This window comes from Vigna unguiculata, chromosome 4 (genome assembly GCF_037176805.1).
Source record: "Vigna unguiculata cultivar grain cowpea cultivar isolate G323 ecotype 2 chromosome 4, ASM3717680v1, whole genome shotgun sequence".
Classification (NCBI taxonomy): domain Eukaryota; kingdom Viridiplantae; phylum Streptophyta; class Magnoliopsida; order Fabales; family Fabaceae; genus Vigna; species Vigna unguiculata.
The window spans coordinates 33,622,371-33,641,375 of record NC_140795.1 but is presented as its reverse complement, the minus strand read 5'-3'; positions in this window follow the sequence as shown (position 1 = coordinate 33,641,375).

Here is a 19,005-nt window from a genome sequence, read left to right as displayed (position 1 = left end):
ACTTAAAAATGTTGGTTTTGTTGTAGTAGTTGAAGAGTCGTCGTTGAAGTGAGAGCAAGCGTATCGTTTTCCACATTCGTCTTCATTCATGGGTCGTCCATGACCATTTTTTAACCCAAATTCAAGTGTGAGAAAGAAACTCCGTAGTTTGGATATTATCTTCAAATGGTTTGCACGAACGAAAGAAAACTTTGGAGCGAAGTCGAGAAATTTGATTTTCATCGTTGCACGTCGCAGAATCCCCAAATGAAGCAGTTGAAACTGGTCTTGCATTCTTCATCTGGGCTGAACGTAATCATCTTCAATTTTATCGGGCCATTTCAAAGAATAAAGGTTGGTTTTTTGAACACGAATGTGCATTGGCATTCCTCTTTTGTCTTCATCCCATGGTAACCCATAGTGAAATGTTGGTTTTGTTGTAGAAGTTGAAGAGGCTTCGTTGAAGTAAGTGCGTACAGTTTTGCATTCCTCTTTATTCGTGGGTCTTCCTTCATCGATGACCTAGCTAAAGTAGTGAAAGTTCTTCCTTCACTGGTGGCTCTTTTTTTTTTTGTAAACATTGACAATATGAAATATGTGTATTATTCTTCCTATTTTTCCATCTCCAGTAATTGCATTTTTAATCTAAAATATGCATGTTCTTCATGTATATTTTTTGGACAACTATGATGTTAGTCAAATATTTCTTGGTGTGATGGAAAAACGTCAAATTATTCAATGTACAACCTTTGATTATGTTAACCTATCTTTTGGGATGTAATTATATGAAAAATCATTAACAAAATCACGTCAAAATTTGGAAACTCCACTCGGTGCAATAAGTACCTTTTTCGAGTACAATATGTGTGTTCTTCAATTGTAATTAACAGAATGAGAAATATTTTATTTTTTTAGATTGAGTATAGAAATGAGATGTTATTACATATATGTCTCATGTCTTTCCATCTTACTTTAAAATTTTTAAAATATTTTTAATATATTATGTAATCTAATAACTAATATTAATTTTTCTTAGGTCTTTACTTTTTTTAACTTATTTCTAAGATATATTTATCATTTATGCTATGCTTTTATTTGTCATTTATCTAATTGTTAATTTATGTTTTTAGTTAATATTTATATAATTACAATTTTTTCTTGGTATTTATTATAAAAAATAAAATATATATATTATTTTAACATTAAATATTACAGAAGCATCGTTATGGTTTTTATGTTTTGTTAAACAAATATTTATTTGATAGTTAGTACATTAAATAAGTATACACATCTTCCAATAAGATGCTCCCATGAAAGAAAATTTTTATACCAATTAAGCATATATTTTCTTTTTGTTTCTGAAAGTGGAATTGAGTGACTTTAACTTGGAAAAATAAGAAAAATATTGGTTGTGTGATCGCGGGAAAGACGGTAAGATTTGAAGGAAAGATTATGAAAATTGGTGAATGATGTAATAGATGTGATAAATTAAAAAAAAAAAGACACTTTAATTGACAAGAAAATAAAATTACGAGTATATAGTTATATATAAAAGTAATTTAAATTAAATTTTAATTAGTGTAAATTATATTATAATATAATGTCAGTTACTATTTAAACCGAAAAACAAAATTGATAAAAATACCATTTTTTGAAATTAAGATGGAATAAAATTTTGGAGATTAGTTTAAAAAAATTTAAGTAATAATTTGACATTATGAAATTATTTTAAATTAATATGTGTTAGTTAAAAATTAATATAAATTAAATGGGAGTAATTTGTTAAATAAATTATATATTGATAACAATAATTTAAATTGAAAATTGTCCATTTGAGAAAAAAAAATCTAAGTACAAGAAATTTTAAAGATTAATTTTGAAAGAAGGTAAAAGAAAAACCTAGTTCACCAAAAAGTAAAAAAAAGTGTAAGAGTGGAAAACTAAAAAAGACAAATATAAAACAGTAATTGAATTCGGAGTGACTCGGCTTTCCACTCAAATCTTATCATTCCAAAAAAGATTACTCTCTCCCCACTTCTCTAAATATATCTTTGCAAATTAGCTCAAATTAATAGATACAAACACAACATTCACCTCCACTTCCATCCTTTACTACAGTAAATTAGAAACAAAGAAAGGCTAAATGAGAGTAAATTTTTGGTTAAAATAATTCGTCGGTCGTCGTATTTGTTCAAAAATCACAATTAGGTCTCCATATTTTGATTGGTCTCAATTAGGTCCTTATTTATTTAAAAATGTGTAACAATTAAATTCTCTCTATTAGTATCATTTTAAAACGTGTAACAATTTATTTTAAATTGTTATAAAATTGTTTTAAAATTTTACATTTGAATTTATAAAATTGTTATGACAGGCGATGACTTGAAATGTGCCAAAAAAAATAAAAAAATAAAATTTAATAAAATTAAAAGATTAAAAAATTAAAAAAAATCTTAAATTGACATGTGACACATATTTAACGTAGTTAGTGTAATACTAACGAAAATAACCTAATTGTTACACATTCTAAAAAATAGAGACCCAAATAGACCAATCAAAATATAGGGACCTAATTCTTTCTGTTTCATTTGATTTTAATATACGTTGAAGGTTCCAAGTGTTTGTGGAATGTGGCTCCTTGGATTTCTGTCTTTTGCTAATTATAATAGAATATATTTAAAGCTTGAAGTCTTTGATAGGACTTGTAGTATGTTGTGGGGGTATATATGAGATGGTGTGTTGCCTTCATGGTTTACGTGCAGAGTTTTAAGGGAGTGCATATCATACTAGGGTATATTACAAGAAAGGGTGTGTGGGAAAATATTCAGGGTTAGCATATAAATCTGTATTTTTGTTTCACTCAAGTTGTAGTAAGCGTATTCCCGTGGGTTGCAAAGAATGGTTTTCCCTTTTTGTTTGTCATGTGATGTAACCTAGTGTGTTCTCTATTTCGGATACGTGGGGCATGGTTACGTTAATTTTCTTCTCCATAGACATAACATTTATTATTTCTTTTGAGTTTGTAGTTTGTAGTATGGATTGACTTTAAGAATGTGTTTGTGGGATTTGTTTTTGTTAGTTTTTTCTTATGAACAAATGTGGTTATGTTTATTTATGATTATGTGTGGTGCAGTACATGCAATTGTTTATATTCTAATGTTTTGTATGAATGGTGTGCGAGTACCTTGATTCCCAGTACCATGGATATATGTTGATTCAGTTTGTTTACGATATATTTCATGTGTTTGAGTGGTATGTTGGATTTTGTGATTTATAGAAGATATCTACTTTTGTATGTGGCAAGTGTTATGTTGCTTGGGTTCGTATTGTTGGTGGAATTAAGTGTTGTATGAGGTTTTTCACACCTAGAGACCTAGTGAAGACTCTTTCGCTTGTGTGAAGGGAAATGGGTCCTCTTCGCCTGTGTGAAGCAGTGGTAGAGGATTGGTCTAAGTACTGAACTGTCTCACCTGTGTTAAGTAGTGGGGAGAGGGAAGATGTTTCACCTTACTTCCGGCTCGTTGTTGAGTATAGTGTTAGGTATGCGATGCACCGACATTTTTACTCATAAGTCCTTGAGAAATAAGGGAGATTTGTCTATTGCTACGATGGCTGGACTACTTGAACCGTGTGATTCTAGGAAACTAGATGTGTGGTGGGGTAAAAGGTGGTAGAAAATCAAAGCTTGATTATGATTAATGATTCTAAATGAATGTGATAGTCTGTTTGGTTTGGTATGGTTGTTTGGATTTTTGGGGGTGGTGTGTGTTAAAACCAAAGCTTGATTATGATTACTATGTTTAAGTATTTTACTTGGATGAGATTCTAAATATTATTTGTCATGTTTTGTTTTGCTGAAATTCTTTTATATATCATTGTCTATGGTTAGCTTACCCCTATTTGTTTGTGTATTTGTTGTGTGTGCGATGATCGTAAAACGTGTGTATTATATGGGAGCATATGACAATGCAGATGATTTTGGCATTGAGTAGATTAACAAGAGGCTGGGGTGAACTCGGGAGTTCTTATAATTTATTTAGTTGTTTTAAATCAGATATTGAAGACTATGTAATTTTCTTTTCGCAATTGTTATTTTAAATTTTTTTAGACAAATTGACGTTTTGAACTAAGTAATTTAAATGAAATTAAAAGTTTTTTATTAGTACATTTTCAATGATAATCATTTTTTGCCAAACACGTTCATTTTCTAATTATCCGTGACATCTCAAAATTGGGGTGTTACATTTATATAAGCGAAATAATTTTTTACATTAAATTTGTTTGGCCCTTTTATCCCAAAAATTAAAGAACTAGTTCTATATATACCTTTCTATACAATCTCTTATTTTAAGTTATTCTTAAATCTAAACATGATAGTCGGTTAACCATGAGAACATTACAAATCAAAATAAGGAAAATTTAAAAAACCTATAAGAAAATCACAAAGGTATATTTTAGGGGTTTGAGTTAAATCACCTTACCTTAAGAACTCTGATAACGTTGTCGTTGACGCGATCAAATTAATACTACTTATCTATAACAACTTCAATATTGTTAAGAAAGTAGTCAACAAAATAGAAAGGGTAAAGTAACCCTAAGTCGTCTCCCAACAAACACGGAATTGATTTTTAACAAATTAGTTCTTATAAAATCTATATAAAAGAGTTAGTCAAATAAAATAAAAAATATGGGAGGATTAAGATAAACAAGAAAGAAATAGGAAAGATAAAAAGAGATAAAAACAATAGTAAAGAAAATAGATTGATTCCATTGCTTTTTCAAAATAGATTCATCATCGGTTATCTAAATATTATTGCTCAATTAATTATTGTTGTAGATTTACAAATTCGTCAATGTAAAGTCTCAATTAATTTGTTGGCGTTCTCACTTTTAACCAAAGTACAGTCTCAATTAAGAATGAGAACTTTTAGATTATCCACAGTAAATTCAACCAAAGTACAGTCTCAATCAAATTTACTATGCCTAATCATGTCTATTCTTTTATCTCCTCACCAAATAAAAAGCTTAATTAATTAAAGTAAAGTCTCAATTAATTTTAGTTAGAGTAAATACCTTTAATCAAAGTAAAGTCTCAATTATTAGTAAAAATTCATTCAATCACATGAAAGTTTCTAAATAAAATCAAAGTAAAGTCTCAATTAAATTTAAAAACCCTTGAACTCATATGATCAACATGCATATAGATTTAAAATCATTACTTTTTGCATGATTCAAAGATAAAAGACATAGATGAATTAAAACATCAACATTAATAAAAAGACCAAAGAAATTATTTCATTCTAACCTCAGAATCCATAATGAAATTACAATGGAATCAACCCAAGAAGTTTAACAATCCATAAAATGCGAAAGTAAAATAAAAATAGATAGAAAAATAGAGAGAAAAAGGAAACGAAATTAAGCCCCCCTAAGGGTTCCAAAACTCCGAAGTCCCGAGCTTGTCTCTGCTCCCCCTTGGTCTCTTTATATAAGACTTGGACTAGGCTTTTCGGTTGCTAAATCTCTCAAATATCTTTTAAAATAAAAATAAATATTAATATTCAAAGATATTTGGAGAGATACAGACTATTTGACAAATATAGTTGGTAGTCCAATTTTGTAGAGATATCCAAAAATATCAATATTTGCAAATAAACCCCTCTCCTTTGACCACTCTTTGACTTTTTGACCAGATTTGACCAACTTTGACCATTTCAGTGTCCATTGAGAGGATGACACATGGCAGCCTTCTCCTTCTCTCAAAATTAGGGTTTCGTAGATGCTTGTGGTTGTGAATGACAGTTGCCATGCTTCCAGGTGAGTGGTGCATTGCTCTGTGTTGTTGCCGTTGTCAATGGCTGAACTCGCGTCTCTGGTGTGCTGTTTGCATGATGCTTCTCCGCTGTTGCAGGTCTGATCTGGTGTGGACGAACCATGCGAAAACTGCTGTGATGTGTGCATGATGATGGAAGCTCGCAGCAGTGGCAAAGATGGTGGAGAGGCGTTGCTGATCTGTTCATCGCGCATTGCAGCAGTTTTCGTTAACGATGACGGCACAATGGCTGCCGGCGGTGGGCGGTTTCAAGGAGAAGAAGCTAGGGTTAAAGATGATGATGTGGCAGCCTTCTATTAGTTAGGTTTTGTTTGATAGGATAGTGACACATGGCAACAGATGGTTGGACAAATTTGGAACTTGAGGATTGCCACATGGCAGTATCTATATGAATTGAATTTAAGTGACAAAAGGAGTGTAACTTAGTAGAAACAAGGGTGCAAAACAGGTTTTTAAGTGGTCCACTTGAAATAGGAGAGTGTGTAAAATAAAAAATGGGGTGCAGAAGTGATTTTTCCAGAACTTGTTAATTTCAGCCTTATTTAAAGGTGGTTTGTAACTTCAATCAATTTATTTTTCCACCTTTAAATGAGCTTAAAACTTAACTTCAACTGCATCAACAAACGTTAAAATATCCAAAAATAATTTATGCAGCTAAAAATCACTTTTTAAGACATTTTTATCACACAAGCTCAAACAGCTTAATTATCAAAACGGTTAATTAAATCACTCTTTAAGCACACAAATTCAGTTAAATACTCAGAATTAAACATTGAACGAGGGCAAAAATGCGCACTCATCAAACTCTTTGCTAACAATATAGAAAAAAAGAAGACTTTAATTACTCTTTGGTCCTTGTTTATATCCAAAAATGTTAAGTGGGTCCTCTAGAATATTTTAGTCTCGATTTGGTCCTGATTTGTGAAAATTGATGTAACTTGGTCATGATTTTTAAAAATTGATGCAATTTGGTCCTTTCATTACATTTTTGAAAGGGATCAAGGATATTTCATCAAATTTTGACACTAGGGTTATGTTAATTACATTAACAAAACAAATTATCCTTATTAAATACTTCTATTTTAATGAAAAATCATTGACCTGTTTCAAGAAATTTAACAAAAAGGACCAAATTGTATCAATTTTTTACAAATTATAATCAAATTACATCAAATTTTCACAAATCAAAACCAAAGAATTCCTATGATTAAAAAGAAAGATAAAGTAGAAAAGAAATTAGAAGCATTTGAATGAGAATGAAATTACGTTGAATTAAGAATATAGATGGTAGAAAGCAAGAAGAAGAATAAGAAAATGAGAACTTCGTGTTGCTCTCTTGTGTTTTCTAACGGGTGAAAATGAGAGAATCAGAGAAGGAAAGTGTTGTTGTTACATCAAATATGTTTTTGTTTGTATGGCAAGTTTTTAAAAAATGTAAAAGAAAATATTCCTCTCCTTTGCAATTGTATGTTCATAGAATGGAGATAGAAGAATGAGTAATTTGTCCTAAAAATTCTAGATCAGTCCATCTTGTTGCAACAAGGGTTTTAGGAATATGATTCAATTAGTGAACAAGAGCAAGAGTAAGCAAGATTAGGCCATAATGTACTTTTTGAAAATTTGTTTTGCTAATTAGTTCCAAATAAAGTAATTAAGGATAATTAATTCAGACTAGTTTTTAATTTTTTTTAATTTAACATATATACAATCTAACAAAATATTTAAATTACATATTAAAAAGCTTATAGTTATTGATGACCATATATTTAATCTTACTTTTCTTGGATTCTTTATAAGATTAAATCGAATGTTTTAATTTTTATTTTTTTTTGCAATTGGAATTATTTAACCTCAATTGAAATCATTGATTAAAATCAAATTTTCACCCTAAATGTTAGACTACCATTTGTGTGCTATGAGTTTTAATGATAAATAACTTACATGTTTTAACCTATGCATATCTTTTGAATGTTCTAACATGTTTTTTTAAACTAAGGAAAAAAAAGGACATTACATAATCTTTATAATTTGTACAATGATAAACAGTCTAGTGGACTTATCAAACCATTTATATGATTTGAAAGTTTGAATTGCATGGTTTTATTCCAAAAACACGTGTAAGACCCAAGAATAGTTGTAAGTAATGTACTAGATGATTGGAATAATCACTAACACAAAAAAGAGATTTTTAAGTCTTTTATTTTTTGCCTTGTATGTCTGTTTTGGATTAGATGTAGATTCAAGAAACGTAAATTTACCTATGTTATTTTAACGTACGTAAATTTACCTTTGGTGCTAACCAGTGGCAGATCTTGACCATATAAGTTTTGGAGAGGTCAAAATAATATAATCAAAATTTATATATGTTTCAAAAAATTAATAAGAAACTCCTCACCTACACTAGTAATTCTTTGAATCTTAAGAAAATGTTCCTCTAATTCAACAATTGGATCCTTAGTATCATGTTTCAATTGGATCCTTCCATCATTTAAAAAAATGAATTTATTCTTTTATTCTTCATCAATATATCTTTCAAAAAATATTAAGAATACAAAATAATTTATCAAAATCTAATAAAAAATTGAGAGACGTAGATACTAAAAGAAAAATCTATGATAATCAAGTCACAATTAAAAAACAATTATGAGAAAACATAGTACATAGGGATGGGCAAATAAACCTACCCATGTGGGTATTGCCCGAACATCCCATTTTGATGAGGAATCCCATTTTGATGGAGAATTCTCGCATTGACTGAGTATGAGTATGAGAAATATCTGACTTTTCCAATTGGGGATGGTGATGGGGATGGAGATGTACATATGAGAAATGAGACCAGAAAGAATGAATTTGTGTCTAACTTCTTATTTTTCTCCAAAAACAAAAGAAAACATATGAGAGTGAAAGATGTAACATCCTATCTGGATATTACTTATTATAAAGGCCGCATTTATTCAATACATTTTCCTAAAGCGCGGAAAAAAATTAAACTTTATTATAAACGCCAAAATGTAGAAAATATAAATTAAACTCAAGTTTACATCTCCAAATCCAATAACAAATGCAAATTACAAAATATAGTAGTAATAAATTGTAGAAATAAAATCTCCTAGGTGCCCCACTCCGACACTAAGTCTCACCGACACCTCCTACAACATCATAGGCTCCCATGTAACGACTTACATGATTATCGTCAAACACACACGGATAGGGTGAGCTTAACAGAATAAAAAAATGCATTACAATGTACAATACAATAACCATTTAATATCCTAAACACTCCTGATAACCCCAAACAACACACCCAAGTCTTCACCACTTCCTCTAGACGCCTCTTGATCCTACACCTTTTGATGATTACATTGGTCAATACTTTCTGCCACGAGTGTCTACTCGCCCTTCCGACTACATGCCACCACCTATAGTCCACACGTGGAAATTATATTGTTACAGACTACAATCTGCAACACCAAGTGGAGTTTCCCAATACGAACCACAATCCATATTTGTCTCAAGACTTCCAAGCTCGTCGGCTAACACCGAGGAGGGAAATCTCCCGAGACCCATACGTACAAGCCACGATCTTGCACACTCTATTGGATTTCCAAAACCACCAAGCTACAACATCGAGTGGTCACGTGTTACCCCAATACGAACTCCACTCATAACTGGGCCCCAAACAAATCATCGCCTCAAGACCTCCATCCAAAGCCGTGTAGAATCCTTCACGCAATCCAACTCTACACTTGAAACCGCTTGGCGCTTCACACACGTCGCTAGGCGAAAACTAGTTCCAGACCGCTTGGCAGAGGCTACATGTCGCTAGGCGCCACGCGCCTTCTAATGCCTCTTCTAGTCCACTTTCACCTAACAAAAACCACCCTTCCGCCAGGCGCCACGTGATTCCAATGGCCATTGCCACTGTTTTGGGTCTCTATTGCTTGGCTGGTCTTGCGTCGCCAAGTTCCATATCATTAGCGTAAGTTCTACTGGTTTTTTGCATTTTGGACAAGTCCTAAAGGACCTCACACTCAACATTCAATTCATGATATCACATAACCTCGTTCTGGCATACTCATATAATTAAATTACAGACCAACATAATCTCAAGCATCATGGATCCATTATTCAAACTCATTGGTCAAGTAAATCATGTTATTCAAGTTGCTAACCCATACACAACATTGTACCACATCAAAGTTAAGATAACATCACTTTTTCCCTCTTTTAATTCCAATCACCACATCATCATACATATGTCTAATTTAATTACATGCCTATATTTTCTTCTTACACCCTCTGCATAATTACTCAGTATTATGCACAAAATTTCCAACGCGAAGTAGATTTAGATTGCCCATCTGCACCTGATGTGTTGCCTAGCGGCATTTCATGTACCGCGAGGCGGTGCATACAAATTATGGGTTCTTCCAAGATTTTCCTACACCTACGCGAACCTCAAGCCCCAAATCATCATTCCATGTTAAATCATTTCCATGAAAACAACACACCAATCATAACAAAGACCACGTTTATTCATCCCTAATCCCAACATGAACCCTAATTCCCCAATCATGCAAAGACTCATACACGTAAAACAATAAAATAATTAAATTAATAAATAATTAGCATACACAAGACTTGAACCTAAGTCCTCTCACACATTCCAATACTTTCAACCACTTGAGCTAGTACTATTCCTTATTTTCTTTCTCCACATTTATTAACTTAGAGGTTCTCGCCCTTACATTAATTAAATAAATATTTATTTATTTATTTATTTTTCTCGGATCTTACAAAAGATAAATACAATATGTGAGAAACTCAAAAGATAATGAGAGAACATAAAAATATCTTAATTAATTAATTTATTCTTTATTATATTTAATTTTATGTTTTATTATTCATTAACATTAAATATTATATTTTATAAAAAAAATTACCTAATTTAATTTCCATTATTACAATATGTACTACGTATAATGTAAAAAATTTTAAAAAAATGTGGGGGCATGAACCCCTCATCAATAACTAAGATTCACCTCTGATGTTAACTAACAAATGTAAATTTTTCACATAATTTAAAATTAAAAAAGAAACTGCAACATCCATCGTAGCCACGATCATGTTTAGGTAGCCACCAACATCCATGCAGGCCACCTCCAACATCCATTGGACCGTTGCACCACTCCCAAACACCGAAGGCTTGTAGGAAGCATGAACAGGAAGACGTGTAGAAAGGCACGTGTCACACACAACAGTGAACCACCACTATGCAACAATGTTAGAGATATCGTAGACCGTGAGCCATAACATAAACTACCATGAGCACGACGAGCAAGTGTAAAATGGAACAACCACATTGGACATCCACAACAGATCACCAAAATGTAACAACCACACGAAATCAACCTATCACCATTACCTCATCGTTGTTAGAGAAACCACGTGAAGTTGGAGTTTTTTTTTTGGAGAAAATACATTGTATTAGAAAAATAATGGCATGTTCACTCGTGAGGGGAAACAATGGTACGAGTGTAAGACCCGAGAAAAAAATTAAATAGTTAATTAAATAATTATTTAATAAATGTGGGAAATAGGAGCCTTTAAGACATTTAATGCGGAGTGCTATGATGTGGAAAAGTACTAGCTCAAGTGGTTGAGAGTACTTTATTGTGTGAGAGGACTTGGGTTCAAGTTTTATGAATGCCAATTGTGTGTTATTTTAATTTGTGCATTATTTATTGATATATTTGAATGTGAGACGTGATAATGTAATCCTAAAATTATAGGAATTATCAAGAAACATGATTGGTTGAATTGGTTGAGAACTTGCTTTGTGATTGAGTGGTTGTGAGTTCAAACCTTGCTAAGAATAAATTCATTCTCTTTTTGCCAAATTTTTCTTTGGCATGGATATGAAAGGGTTTAGGAACCCTAGCAACCGAGAGAGGCAGCTTAATGGGCTGGGAAAACTTAGATTAATATTCATTGAATAGTCATTAAGCATCTTTTATGGTAATTTTCGTTTTTGGGTGGAGTAAAGAGTAATTAGGTGGTAATAAGTTAGAGAGAGAGAGAGAGAATTAGTGAAGGGAGAGGTGCTATACTGCGTGTGAACCCTTGGGCAGAAGAATTCTGGCGAATTGGTGCTGATTGCAGAAAAGAATTTGAGTGGGAACCAGTTTTGGGAGTGCAAGCAAAGAACAAGAGTGTTTTGGGGTTAGAGACACATTAAATTTGAATTTGGAGCGAGGATTCGAGGTAAGGGGAGTTGTTTCTTGCGTTTAGTGATGTGTATTTGAATAACTGTGTGTTGCCATCAAATATTGCATGATTCCCACTTTGTTCTGCACTGTTTTATTGAGGTTTCTAGATTTTTCCCAGAAACCGCCTGGCGGCTCATCCCCTACCGCCAAGTGGCACATCAGACATTGGTTAAGTTCTTGATTTTGGCTTGAACCGCCTGGCAGCGATGAATATCTGCTAGGCGGCGTGACACTATTCACTTTCTTTTTGCTTATTTTAATGTTGTTTGTATGGGAATGCATGTGGTTTCTGGAATTGATGCGTGCAGCCTTTATTGGATGCCTTACTGGTTTGAAATCAATTAAAATTGTGGGTATGGCAAAGTCTTAGATATACTCGTGCACGATAATCCATGATTATATGTGTAATGGTGGAAGGGGACACAAATTGGGTTTATTCAAGAGAGTAAAGATGAGAAACCTTTATGAATTGAATTAAGAGCAGAAAGTTAGTCCATTATATACATATTGTCGCATCTTGGTGAGTGTAGGTGGTAGGGACGAATATTGGAAAAGGGTTGAATCTATCGCAGGTATGAAGAAGTCTGGTTTAAGCTGGGTACTGATACACCGCCTGGCGGCGCTTTGCTTGCCGCCAAGCAATGGCGAGGCCTAAGTGCTGTTATTGGCAATTTCAGGTAGTGAAAAGAAATGAGGGAGGAACCTAGGTGAGTGCGTGGTTTTAGAATTTAATTGGTAACATTGGGAGGGGCAAAATATTATGGTAATTAAGTATGTGAAGGATAATGGATTTGAAAGTATGACTCAGGTATAGTGTGTTGGTAGGAATATTAATGAAAGAAAGGGAGAAGAATAATTTTAATTAATAGTTAAGTCTCTGGAAGCACAGTCTTGCATATGTGTGATTGGATATTTGTTGATCATGAATTGTTGGCTTTAGGTGTCATTCGTGACTATATGCATAGATAGATGATATTTGATTAGGTAATATTGCATGGAAATACCAGTTAAATGCCTTGGAGGTGCTGGATTGGGTGATATTGGTGCTAAGTTAAACAAATCCTTGGAGAATGTGATATTATATTTGCTAAATGCCAAGTCATGATTAAAGAGAATTAGGAAGTGAATCATAGGTAATGGACCATGTGTGGTGTGACCATATTCCACCAATTCGAGGTTGAAGAATTAGAGAACATGATCATCATGGGATTATTTTCGTAGTATAAGTTCATATGCTCTATCATGTGTAAGAAAAATCAGACATTGGGTATGCTACTGGTGTAGCGCCTGGCGGCACGGGTGTGCGCGCTAGGCGATAGGACTAGCGTCAGAGGTCCCTGCACCATGTGGCGCCTGACGACATGGTGTGCTCCGCAGGCGGTGACTATAAAACAATGGGTCTGAGAGAGCGTTGGCGCCTGGCGCTGAGGAGGTCCCGCCAGGCGGTCTGGACTTGTTTCGCCTGGCGGCGCTGGGGCTATGCCAAGCGGAAATCCCATTAACTATGCTTCGTGTACATGTTGCGTGTTAAGCAATGATGCTATACTTGGATCGGGAGATATTGTGCCATGAGCGGGTAGGTTCATGGATGGTGATTAACATGTGATGATATGAGCAGGGAGGTTTATATCTAGTTACTCTCGCGTGGGGATACGAGCGACGTAGGTTCGTATATTTTGTGCTCACGCTTGAGAGATGTTGCGTGCGGGGAGGTTTGTGGCTGATGGATCACATGTGTTGGACTACGGGCGGGCAGGTCCGTAGACTAGGACTACGAGCGAGGAGGTTCATAGAGCAGGACTACGAGCGGGAAGGTTCGTAGAGGCAAGACCACGAGCGGGTAGGTTCGTGTGAGCATCATGTTCTCGAGTCCAAGGCTAACTATTTGTGTGATTAAAGGTTGAAAAGCCTTCGAGTTTAAGGTCTTGGCCAAGAATTAATTAAATTGAATAAGATGTGTGTCTTGCTTATATTTTTGTGATGTTAGACTTAATTGTATTTTTATCAGCTCACCCTTTCTTTTTGTGTATGGCGATGATCGTGTGATTCGTTACACGGGAGCATATGTTAATATAGGTGATGATGAGGATGCTCAGACGACGGAGTGAGGGCTAGCTTGGCGAATTAGAGCTAGGAGAATTTTACTATATTTTGTTATGTTTCAATTATGAATAAGAATTTTGGAACTTGTAATACTCTTGTTATTTATGTTTAATAAATTTTGGCGCATGTTTTCACATTTTAAATTTTCCCGTGTTTGGGAATAATAATATTGCGACTTTTGAGATTCAATTTTCTATTTTAATTATTTATTCAAGTAATATTCCTTAGGGGTGTTACAACGAGAACGAAAATTTATGCAATAATCAATGTTCCAAATTTCAAAATTTATGCAATAATAAAAACATGTAATAGTATCTGATAGTTAAAATTGTTCCAAATACATTCAAAATAAAAATCATTCTTCTAACCCCAAGCTCCTTGCTATTGTGCATCCATAATATCATTTGCAACCTTATATGTTCTTGTAGAACACAAGCCATATGATCATCATAGGTGGAAACCACACCCACAACATGCAAAGGTGAGTTAACTTAACCAAAACATAATAATTAACATAAGTTATATCAACAATAAAAATATCATCCTACACCTCACCCAAACCATTTTATCAATTCATCTTATATCACACAATCAATAACAACAATTGTTGTCTCATCCAACAATAACACCCACGTGTAGTCTCAACCTAAGAGGTTCATTCATCAAAATAACCCTAGCACGTTTACCATTCAAACCAGCTCACCAATATGGCTAAACCAACTCTTCCTTCCTATTCCTCAAGAGTCTTCATACAAAGTCTACTTCCTCTACTCATCCTCGAGTCTTATGGGTGAAGTCAAACATTGGTACAACTACGTTGAGTCCATCACTACTAGGAATGTCAAAAAAAATTCGTACCTGTGGGTATCCGCGAATAAAACCTACAACAGGTAGAAAATGGATATTGTAAATGAATACTCGCGGGTAACAAGTCGGGTACTATACCCGCATGTTTACGAGGCAGATATAGGTATCATAGTATCCGTACTTGTGGATACTCGTACTTGCTATACTCTAATTTAAATAAAAAGAAAATTAAAAAAGAATGACTAAAACATTAACACATTGATCTTGAATGAGTTATTTTTAATCAATTGGTTTTAAAAAATCTTCATTTCTTTGCAAACTATTATTCAACATTATTTAAATAAGTTATTTGCACTTTGTTTGAAATTTATGAATGTTATGCATTGTATTTTTATTTGAATTTATGGTTAAAATATATTGTTAAATATTCAATTTTTCTTTTGTAAATATCTGCGGGTACTCGTGAATATTAGTGGATATTAAAAAAATGTGAATACCCGCATAACGGATATCCACACAGATATGTGTACGGGTACGGGATAGATATTTATCCAACGGGTAGGATACAAGGGAACTACAACTCGTATCCTACTCGACCCATTGAAATCCCTACTCCTTCTTGCTATCCCAGAGACTACAACCGTAGTCCTTAGGGTTAGCTCCTAGAACCCCTTTAGGGTCTACTCCCATAACCCTCTCACATCTTATCCTTAGGGTTAGCTCCCAAATCGCTCTCACCTCTTATCCTTAGGGTCAACTCCCAAAGCCCACTCACCTTTTTTCCTCGAGGTTAGTTCCTAGAGTTCCCCCGCTACTTATTGAGACATATGCTTCTCACACAACATCACAATACATGCATGTATTTCGTATATAATAAATAACTCATCACCGTTATTTTAAATTATCCAAATAGAATAATGCATCATCCATTATTCAAACATAGCTAGAAAATATCCCAAACAACAATATGTGATTTTCATACATTTGTACAAAAAATCAAGTCTTGCTCAACAAATCAGGTCTTACTCAACAAGCCTAAAATCCTGACCTGAAAATATAACACCTAACCATTATTTTCCTTTTCATGTAATCTCATCAATAATTCCATTAGCCAATTGTTGTCAAAATCACAATAGAAATTCATCCAAAATTGTTCCTAAAAAATCTTATGGATATTTAAATCACGTAAATAAATACCTACATTTCCACTTGCACCAGATTATGATATATACGTCATTATAAAATAAAACATAGTAATAGAACGAGATATCCAAGTGCTGTTAGATTTAAAATAATGTTATTACAATTTGTCTAACTCGATTAATTCTCTATAGCAACAACACCATTTTCTTTATAAAGCATTTAACCTTTTATTGCATTAATAAATGCACTCATCTTTCACATAATAACTCCATATTTTCGAATTTCATAATTAGTGTTTATCTAAGGAAAATATATAAGCATTGTCCCAACAATTGTTATCCACTGATTCAATTTATCACCATTGTTTAAATCGTTATTGACTTACATATCTCTTAACATAATATTTTAATACTACTTTATAATTAAAAAATGTTTTTTTTATAAAATGAGGTTGTTTTGAACTCGTATTTAGAAAATAGGGTTAGTTGACCTTTTTTTGTTGATTAGGGTTAGTAAACATTAATATATTATGACATTGGTTAAAAATTAAAAGGCAACAATAGCTTAAAAAATTAATAACACATTCATTTGTGGCCTTTAGTGCCACATAAAGGTCGTCTTCTTGGTCTGGTAGGTCGTCTGGGTGGTTGTTGTTGGTGTAGTTCATCATCATCATCTTCATCCTTATGAGTTTGAGGAAATTGGGGATGGTGAACAATTGTTTGAGAAGTTTGAAAATGCATTATCAGAGGATAGAATGGCATTCATTATGAAGATCCTGGATAATAGGCATACGATGGTGTGATAACTGATGTGCCAAACATGTGTGATGGACCTACACAATAACTTGATTGAGTGGAAAAGAATGTGTATGACAATGGGACTCGTTGGAAAAGGGTGTTTGATAGGTTGCCATGATGAGGGTGGGAATACCATAACATTTCATCGTGACCCATAGATGATTATCCAAAAACTTGATGTGGATGATGTAGAAAATGTAGAGAAGACCTAACATGGCCAATGTAGGATTGTGAAGAAGGTTGAGGAGGTTCTTGTGACGTATTATAAATAGCAGGGTTATTAACATGAATAATTATGCATGATAAACAAATGTACAATATTGTAGTAAAACTAACCTCATCGTCAAAAGATTGTGCAGATAGAGATATATAGCAGATAATGTGGTTTATCTACCACTGCATGTAGGGTGCTTCATCATGCAAATGGTCATTTCCGAAGAATGTTGTACCTTGAATGACACAATTATGTCGGTCATTCTAGATTGTAATCTACTGGTGATGATGTGTTGTCCAATCTCTATCATTTATTCCCCTCAAATCGTCCATGTGAACCTAATTGAGGTTAACCGGGCCAGACTGGATATTTTGTCTGAGACCAAATTGACGCATAACCTGATCTGCATGATGGATTTCATCCGTTGTGAAGCAAATTATAGGGTCTGTCGCTCTTAATACTAGAGGGATGTCAATGACAATCAACCGACTGATTTCGATTTGCATGTAAGGCCTCCATAAGAACCGAAACCAAATGGTCGACATTAGATTCAAATATTTAAAAAAAATGTATTGCAGTTAGCTTAAGTATTACCTATCTTGTACGGAGCTGATCAAATCTCAAACGAAATTGACTAATTGAAACATAACTAGGGTTTGTCGATGCGTTAGCCTGGACCATCTAAAAATAGAATAGTTGCATGTTAGGTAAATTACAAGGCAACAAGAACTCGTTCATTGAAAAAGAGTTAGCTTTTACCTTTTTGCAAGGGGGAAACCATCCCTTATAGCCACCTCCTCATCACTTAAAGGCTCTAGTTGTGGAGCTATGCATGTCCCAAGCCTATCATTGCAAAAGAATCATGCATCCTCCAACGTTTTTTTGGCTAAGGTGAATGCCATGATCTAAGCCACGATACAAACATGCCAAAATTGCAGACCCCAACTATAATTTACGACTACATTCAAGTTAGCTAACTTCAATAAGTACATCACATGGACCCTAACTATAGATGTGTCTGGCATTAAAATGCTACCAATCAATATCAATATGTATGCTCTTGCATATTGAGCAATAACATTATTTGTTGCATATTGTGACAATTCTTAGAAAGTATTATTTAGTCAGGAAACTCTAATTGAGTTTCATCTTATGGCTATGGGTGGTGGAATGATCCCCAGATATTGATGGAAGGTGGAGAATATATCTTCCTCAGTGGTGGGACCGATCACCGCATCTCCATCTATAGGTAGGCCAAGGAGGACGACCACATCCTCTAATGTCATAATTGTCTCTCCATGTGGGAAATGAAAGGTGTGTGTTTTTGACCTCCACCTTTCTAATAAGGAAGTGACTAGAAGGTGGTTGACATCCATGTTTGGCAAATTTAAGGCGTGTCTGAATTCAGCCTGTTCAATTAATTTTTTGACACGTAAATCAATTAAGTCTTTGTTGTTGAGAATCCAAACTCCAACACGTATGGGTCTAAAAGCTCTTTCATTCCCTTCCCATAAGTCTTTAGTAATATCTTTTGCTGAAGTCAAAGTAGTGACATATCTTAAGGAAGACGTCAGTTATGTGCCATGCTAAAAAATACAACAAAAACGTATGAGAGCAAATATGGTTACAACTACACGTAAAGTAAAGTTAAAAAAATATTTAAAATGAAGGTAAGTGAATAACTCAGACCTTGAAAATGGCAGAAACAAGAAGGTAAGTGAATAACTTTGTCTTGGAAATGAATGCACAATGAATAGGATTGAAGCAATGCAAGGGTTTTTATTGACGTGAACTTGATGTACAACTACCCTCACTCAACTATTTTTTAATGCTTTCAAATTTGTAGTGAATGTGGTT